This window comes from Homalodisca vitripennis, chromosome 6 (genome assembly GCF_021130785.1).
Source record: "Homalodisca vitripennis isolate AUS2020 chromosome 6, UT_GWSS_2.1, whole genome shotgun sequence".
Classification (NCBI taxonomy): Eukaryota; Metazoa; Arthropoda; class Insecta; order Hemiptera; family Cicadellidae; genus Homalodisca; species Homalodisca vitripennis.
Window position 1 is genome coordinate 132,257,461 of NC_060212.1, and position 8,388 is coordinate 132,265,848.

Consider the following 8,388-nt stretch of genomic DNA (forward strand, 5'->3'; position numbering starts at 1 on the left):
CAATTAGGTCCTAGCACGATGATCATGGCCTGGATAGAAGATTTCAGGTACTATTAGTTTTGTAATAGTTTGTGTGAGTACAGTCCCACTGTGTGGTTTCCGACTTTGTTGGTTTGAGGTTCAGGTCACAACCGTTGCGTGGGGAAATCGGCTCTGTGCGGTCGTGAACCAAGGCCCGACAACGTGCGAGGAGATGCCGTAATTGGAGGTGGACTGCTGTAGGCGTGAGACAGACTATTGAAATTATCACCTTCCACTCAAACGTGTCCGACGGAGAATCTTAAAAGGAAATAACGTGCTGCGCTTTCACAGAACCCAAATTTGTACTGGGTAATCATGCCCTTTTCCTTTCCCAGCATGCGCTCACTGCAAGTACAGAATGGTGCAGTGGAAGTGTAAGGCTAAACCGTCTCGCAAGGGAAGAAATAACGACTAGGAATCGTTGTTAGTGAATTTCCCAGTGGAAAATTACTGCAACGTTCGCACGAATAAGCTAGTGCCGCACATGATCCGTTAATTGAAACGGTTCATCGTGAGTGGGTACTGTAGTTTTTGACTAAATATATACTATTATTACAAAATTGTATGGTGTGTTTCACTCTGTTCGTATGCGTCTTCACGTAAAAACTACTGGGCCAATTACATTGATATTTTATTGACATTCTTAGGGATCCTGTTAACATATAGGCCTATTCATATCATTAAAATCCCACCATTATACACCCCACTGGTATTGAAAATTTCCTGTTTGGTTTAATCAGCAAATATTAAATGATTGTAATTATTATTATAAGGTGGCAACTTAGTCATATGCTTAATTAATTTAAGTGCACTTATAAATTTCTTTTATTTGTAGTATGGAAAGCATAAAGTACGAGTAGGATTAAAAGTAACAACACTTTTTATTTTACAATCTTTTGACGTGACAACGTCTTAAATTAGGTTGCGGCTCGGAGTCACTCATGAAAAAGTGTAACGCCCGGTAACGTTACGATGCCCGTCCAGTGGGTCGCCGCACGGGATCCGCACGGGATAAAGCAGATAACTGTGGGTCCGCCGCACGGGATAAAGCAGATAACTATGTTTATTCGTGAAAATGTGGAGTGCTTAGATTCGTCATTTACAACAACTACAACAATAAAGGTAAATAATTGTACACTGATATTTCATTATCGTAAACTATGATTGATTGATTAATTGTTAGATTGACACAAAAGTTGAGAAACTGAGTTTATAGGTTATGTCATACTATTGACAAATGTTGATAGTGTTTAAGTAAATTATTAGTTTAAATCACTCTGCAATCAATCGTAATTCAGTCGATTGAGAAGAAACAGCGCGTATTGCTAGTCAAACATTTAAAATAACAAATTATAACCTCTAACCTGTCATAACAGTGCAACCAAACAAACGAACTAAACCGACCAATCACCACGCGCGGAGTTAGAATTTAACTGTGTTTAGCAAGAATTTCAAATTTCCAATTTTAGTAAATGTTTTATTCAACTTTACCATTTACAATAACAAATTTTAATTAATTTCAAATTATGTACAATGTTTTAGTAAACAAAATATATTTCTATAGTTAAAATTTGTGCAATTCTTATTTTCATTCAATTCCTTGTTCCTATTGTGCAATTTAATAATATTCATATCAATAAATATTCTACCGAGAAAAAGACGTTGTCACGTAAAATCTTCGCCCGTAAAACCGACTTTACAGGCAACCATAATCTTTTTAATCACTAATAAGCATAGAGGTTATCCCAATAACAAAATACGAAGTTTTAGTAAACTTTTACTTTTAACTGTAAATTTTAACAAATATTAAGTATGCAGTGCTTGGTATTGTCATACAGATAGGAAAAACAAAGTTACTATCTAGCTTTCGCTACAAATTTAAGGACTGTTATAAAACACATTTTACTTGTTTTTTTTTTACTGAAGTAGTCCTTTCTTCTACACAAACTCAACTACGGCACCAGAAATACCATAGGCCGGAACAAAATAAAATGGCCATAGGAACACACTTGACACAAATATGCTTCTCAAATCTGCATATGTGTATATGTTACACTCAAACACCGAATTCGGACAATGTCCGAAATTTTTACTCACTCCGCGATGTGGACAACGTGAATTACCCACGTCGCGGATTGAGCATTTTTTTCGGACATTGGCCGAAGCGAAATACCCAGAACGCGTTGTGGGTAAGCGAAAGTACTCAAGAGACGAAATAAACACGTTCATCGGAGATTGAGCAAAACCATAATACCCATAACCCGACGTGGGTAATCTAATTTGCCCACGTCGGGTTGTGGGTATTTGTAATTTGCGCAAACGCCGAAATCCGTTTCCCACAGTCCAGACGTGCAGGTCGAGACATGCGCCCCCCCCCCACTATCGTCACTGTTAGCAACAAATAGGCCTACTGTCTATTTTCATTGACATTAGTGCACTGTCGTTATACACAAGCAGTTTTTCTTTGTTCTGTGCGTAAGTGGCGTGTGTTGACTTATTTTAAAGTGCTGTTGTGTTTTGTGATTTTGTTTGAAATGAAGGAATCATTTCACAGTAAATTGGAAGATCTGATGTCCAAGAAGAATGGTCTCACAAGTCGAAATTTTATTATCGAGGAGCCACGCTATGAAAGAAATTATCAGCGAAGTAAAGGAGGCAAAACAGAAGGGGAAAAATGGTCAGTCCTTGATGTCTAAAGATTATCGCCGAATCAATCGGTTTGATGTCATAAACATTGGCGATAAAGAAATGTTGATTGAAAAAACAACTGAAAGAAATGACAGATATAAAATATTTCTGTCGCATTGATCAAATGTATGACACAATTCATTCAGCTCACTTACGAGTTGGTCATAAAAAAGAAAAAAGCTATGGAAGCCGAGCTAAAAAAGAAATTTTGTAACATTACCAGGGAGGTAATTAAAATATATTTGGATCTTTGCGAACCTTGCGCACTTAAGAAAAAGTCAAAAAGTAAAGGGCTGGTTGTTAAACCCATCATTATGACAGCATTAAATTCACGCTGCCAGGTAAGATATCATAGCATTTCTCTAAATAAGACAGTTTCTCCTTTGCTGACAAATACCTAAGCGTATTACGCACTGGCAGTTGTTGAGCATGGAGTTCTTGACAAACAGTTTTCCAGAAACCAGTTCCAGGTAGCTCCTAATAAATTTATTAATAACATCGATGTACCTGATGAACAGCTCAATGTCCGTTAAAGAAGCAATGAAGTCATCCGGGTCCAAACAAGGTTTCATCAGATGTGGATGCAAGAAGAAGTGTTCGGGCAGATCTTGCAAAATGTGTAAAATCAAATTTAAAATGCAATTCTAAATGTCACGGTAGCACTTCTTGTGCTAACAAGTAAAGTGAATACTTTCTGAAAAGAACTTTAATAAACATTGAAAGTGGTACATGTGTGAAAAAATAACTTTTTTTTCTATTTTCAATAATAAGATACTTGTATTTTACTGTTTAGTTTTTGTTTTGATTGAAATAAATGGAATTTCAAGGAAAATTTGATTTTATTTTACTTGTTATAATGGAATTAGTGTAGGGTATGGTATGGTTGTGTTTGGAGGCTTTTCGGCGTTTGCGCAAATTACAAATACCCACAACCCGACGTGGGCAAATTAGATTACCCACGTCGGGTTATGGGTATTATGGTTTTGCTCAATCTCCGATGAACGTGTTTATTTCGTCTCTTGAGTACTTTCGCTTACCCACAACGCGTTCTGGGTATTTCGCTTCGGCCAATGTCCGAAAAAAAATGCTCAATACGCGACGTGGGTAATTCACGTTGTCCACATCGCGGAGTGAGTAAAAATTTCGGACATTGTCCGAATTCGGTGTTTGAGTGTAACATATATATTCTGGATCGTGGCATCAACGCAAAATAATTAACCATAGTACCCCCGATTTCATTACATTTTGAGTGTTGTGAGTGAAAAGCTAAGAACTTTAGGATTCCTCCACGCTGGAGGAAATAGTTTTATTGCTACTGAAATTATTTATCATAAGGTATAATTGGTGAAAGATTCGCATTATTTCTAGGTACTTAAAGAAACTGCTTCAATCTTGGAATTCAGGATTATCATATAACTCAGTGTTTAGAATGTCATTTGAAAGGTGCTGGAGTTTTTCTTTTTTAACTTGTACTATAACACGTTTAAAACCGATAATTCTATTAATACACTACGTATAGTTCTTATTATGATCTAGGTTACCATCATAGTAGCCGAAAAAGTGGTTTTCTCGTAAAAAAAGACTTTTGGAAACACCTTTTTATATGAAAAAGATAATAGCTTATATTTTATTTTAATAGCAAAACAGTTTATGTTCGTGTATATGGCAAATATACAGGTAAAATTGTTATATTGTTTTTTCTAGTTAATCTAAATAGAAATATTTTATTGAAAATAAAGATTATTTTCGTATTATTTTTTTAAAACAGTTTTTTTTAATTACATTAAAGGCGAAAAGTACAGTTTTTATGTGTTTTTATGTATTTCTTGTTACATTATTAAAAAGATTTAAATTGAATTATGATATCTATAATGTGTGGTGTGAGGTTATTAGTTTGAATTTTAAAAAAACCATCCCTTATAGACTTGCTACATTATTTTAATCATACTTGTTCGTATAACATTCCTTAAAAGAAATATAGAGACGAAACTGGATATTTTCCCAGACATGACAGAGTATTTGAGCTGCAAGCTACACTTGGGTTAGTTCATATAATAATATTTATTAATAATATGAAATAGATAGCCCAAAACTTGTTATTTGTTTCGTAACGGATAAAATGTGAAGATAACGAAAAATAGATTTAGTCATGAAGCTGTGTGGTGTACATATTTACACTGCAGGTTCAGGAAGACAAATATAATTCGGCGTTAAACAGAACTAAAGTAAAGTAGAAGGGCTGGAAGAGGGGTTGCCTTGTGTGAAAGTTACCATGTACACCTGCTCTTGAAAGCAAGCAAACTAGCTTATAAACTCTGAAAGTTTGCATTCTCCTTCAAAGAGACATTACGACCTGTTAAGAACTTTCAAGGAAAGATTTTTTCCGTTTGTTAGTGAGCTCTCATTATAAAAACTGGTAACAAAACTGGTATTAACCCGGTAACGGGATACAAATTGCTAATATTGGCAACAGGAGGTTTTTATTTCATTATCGTTATAAAATATTGTGCTATTACACTAAGCACCGGTAAGTGGAAACTAATAACCAAGCCTATTATGTGTATGCTTCTTACATAAAGAAGTTAAACAACTCATGTTTTAATTATTTTTGCTTTTCAAATTCTATTTATTCCATTTAATGTATTTGTTATAGTTATACTGTATTTAACACTTAATCTAATCAGATGCTTTATCAGGATAGTTATAATTTAAATTAAAGCGCCACAGTTCTTTATAGGTGTTTTTCGTTGTGTATATGGGCGTAATACTCAATTCAATTATAAATGTGAATTTGGTCATTAATATATTTTATCAAGAATAATTTTTTGTTAAGTGTGTTTGTGGTATTTTGTGTTTTGGAAAAGTGTTTTGTTTATAACTAGAGGCAATCCGTTCCATTGGAATGTGCAAGATTGGACTTAGACTGAGATATCATATCTTATAATTATAGCTGATGGAATGGCGAGGAGTTAATTTGATCTTTTTGTTTATAACCACATGCATTACAGAAATGTGTTTAGAAAATGTGGATCAGAACTTAAAAAAAGAATAATTACATAAGATATTTTATACTTTGATTCGGAAAACTTCTCGTATAGGTTTTATATAAAAGTTTTTTAATAAAATCCAAAAAACAGGTTTTTTTGGTTTTTAATTTTATTTCTTTTACAAAAATGGATCGATTGAGCTGAAAGTTTGATCATATATAGTTTGTGCTATTCTAATAATACTTTACTTTTTAATTAAGAAATATTTAGCCATTATAATAAAATTTCATTTGAAAAAAGAAATTTATAATTTTCAATCACCATTTTGAAACATTCTTTTTATCAAAAAAGGTTCTCTGACGGCTCATATTTTTCGCTTTTTTGTCTATTTTGAAGAAATGAAATAAAAAACATGTAGTTTAATTGAAAAAACTGCAGAAAAATTGAAAATAAACAAAATACTGACATTTTTCATTATACATTGTATTATTTACGTGGAAAAATTGTTATTATTTATTTAAATTATAATTGTTTTAATGTTGAAGAATTTTCGAATATTTTGAAAAGTTTAGAAAAATTGTTGAATGTGAAAGTTGGATTACAGGTATATATAGTACAGGTATATAACAGTGTCCTTTGAGGTTTTAATAGAAATTTTTTTAGGTTAGAGCAAAAATGATTACTACACAAGTTGTAGATTGTTTTATTTCCAACAAATTTTTCATTTGAATTTTTAAATAGGATGCATTGTTCAGTCACAAATTGCAAAAAAACCATTTTCACCCCTAAAAACCACCCCTCCTATAACCAATAATAGACGATTTTGGTTCGGAATATTTAAAAAAAATGTATTTATAATGTATTTGACTAAATTGTGCCATTAGTTTGCTGTAAGAAGACATTTATTTTTTTTCAATCAGGTAACACGACTGGACTACTAGCCTACTGTGGTGGATGAATGTTCAAGTGGGCTGAGCCTTCTTACTGTTAAAAGCTATTGTTGGCCTGGACATCACATGCTCGCTTCGACTGGAGAGGCTGGTACAGGAGCAGAGAGGCCTTTTCTTCTTTCAATTTGAAATGATTGCAATAGTGATGGACTGTAATAACTCGCTATTTTTCTTACCCTACTCCCAAACTTTCTTATTCTGAATATTTTATCTCTCCGGAAGGAAACACAAAAGTTATTTTAGTTCATAGTGCAATGAGAGGTTTCTCAACTTCCTGTCCTAAGTGAAAAATAACTTGAGCTTAACAATACAGTGTTTACTTTCCTTACCTTCCTTTACCAAAATCGGTCTTTGCGTACAGTTCTTGGGGCCGCAATAAAAATTTTAAAACCTAAACCTTAAAAGATATATTGTTGACCAGACAGACTTATTAATTTAATCAGTTTCAAAGTAAAATTTGTTTCAATTTCAAGACTTACAATTATATTTAGGAGTATCAAGTGTCACTGATCATCTTTGAAATTATTGTCTATGAACTTTGAGACACAATGTATATACCCTTAAGATCTAAAGTTCTAGCTTCTTTACTATAGAATCGTTGTCTTGTAGGGTTCCTTTTGCGATCTTGTCCATGCTAGTCTTTGGTTTAGATTAAACTTAAGTACTGCAATTATACATATACAGGGTGTTCAGTAAAAGTGTTCAGATACTTTGGGATTTTGCTCTACACATAAAAAGTAGCAAAATTTAATATGCAGGTACATCCTAACACTTTTTATTTTCCGTCTATCGGTCTGTATGTGATTTTTTATCAAAAACATTATATCTTATGAAGCAGTTAAAATACAGATATGAAAATTCAGATCTGTATTAACCTTTGGTAAATGTTTTTGAATATAAAATATTAACATAATCCTAATGTGACAGCCGTTACTGCATCTCTGATAGTCAGTTTGTAGTAAAGTTAATCTTCTTATTGCTTAATGCTGTTGTTCCTGTAGTGTAAGCACGAGTATATAGACTGTTTGATCGAATAGTATGCAAAACTTGTTACTTATATTCAAAACCATATCACGGCTTTGAATTTCAGTCTTCTCTTACTTATTACTGACACAATCCCACTTACATCATAGGAAGATATGTTTTTCATACAAAAACACACGTTTCTCAACGGGCATTATTATTCCTTATAATTTAGATTTAGGATTTTCGTTACCTACTTTTAACATAATTGTAAACAGATATAAGTAGCATGTATAATACACTCAAGTTATGTTATTTGACTATGCTATTTACGAATGTGAAAACCACAGTCCAATAGCTGCAATTATGGCTTTATCAGTGGATCAAGTAATTTATTATTGTATAAAACTGACCTATATTTCTTATTTGTTATATAACAAATAATAATGTATAAAAAGTGTGCAGTCAGTGCTGAAAGCAGTCTGCTCAGTGTGTCTTGAGGCGCCAGGTCTAACTAAATCATTGGTCTTTCCCCTCCAATGACCCATCTGACACTATCATTTTCTGTCATCATAGCCGTGGTTCGAGGATCGTAAAACTCCAAGAGACTATAAACCGCAGTTGGCAGTGTGAAGAAGTCAGTCGTAACTGAAACAGTTTATCGCTCCGTGTCCTTATACAGGAGTCACAGTCAGAAGCTACTGCCGCTGTTCTTCAGACCGAAAGAGAATGTTTAGGCCGTTGGGTTAGTTGAAAAGTCCATTGGAGATGGTAGAGAT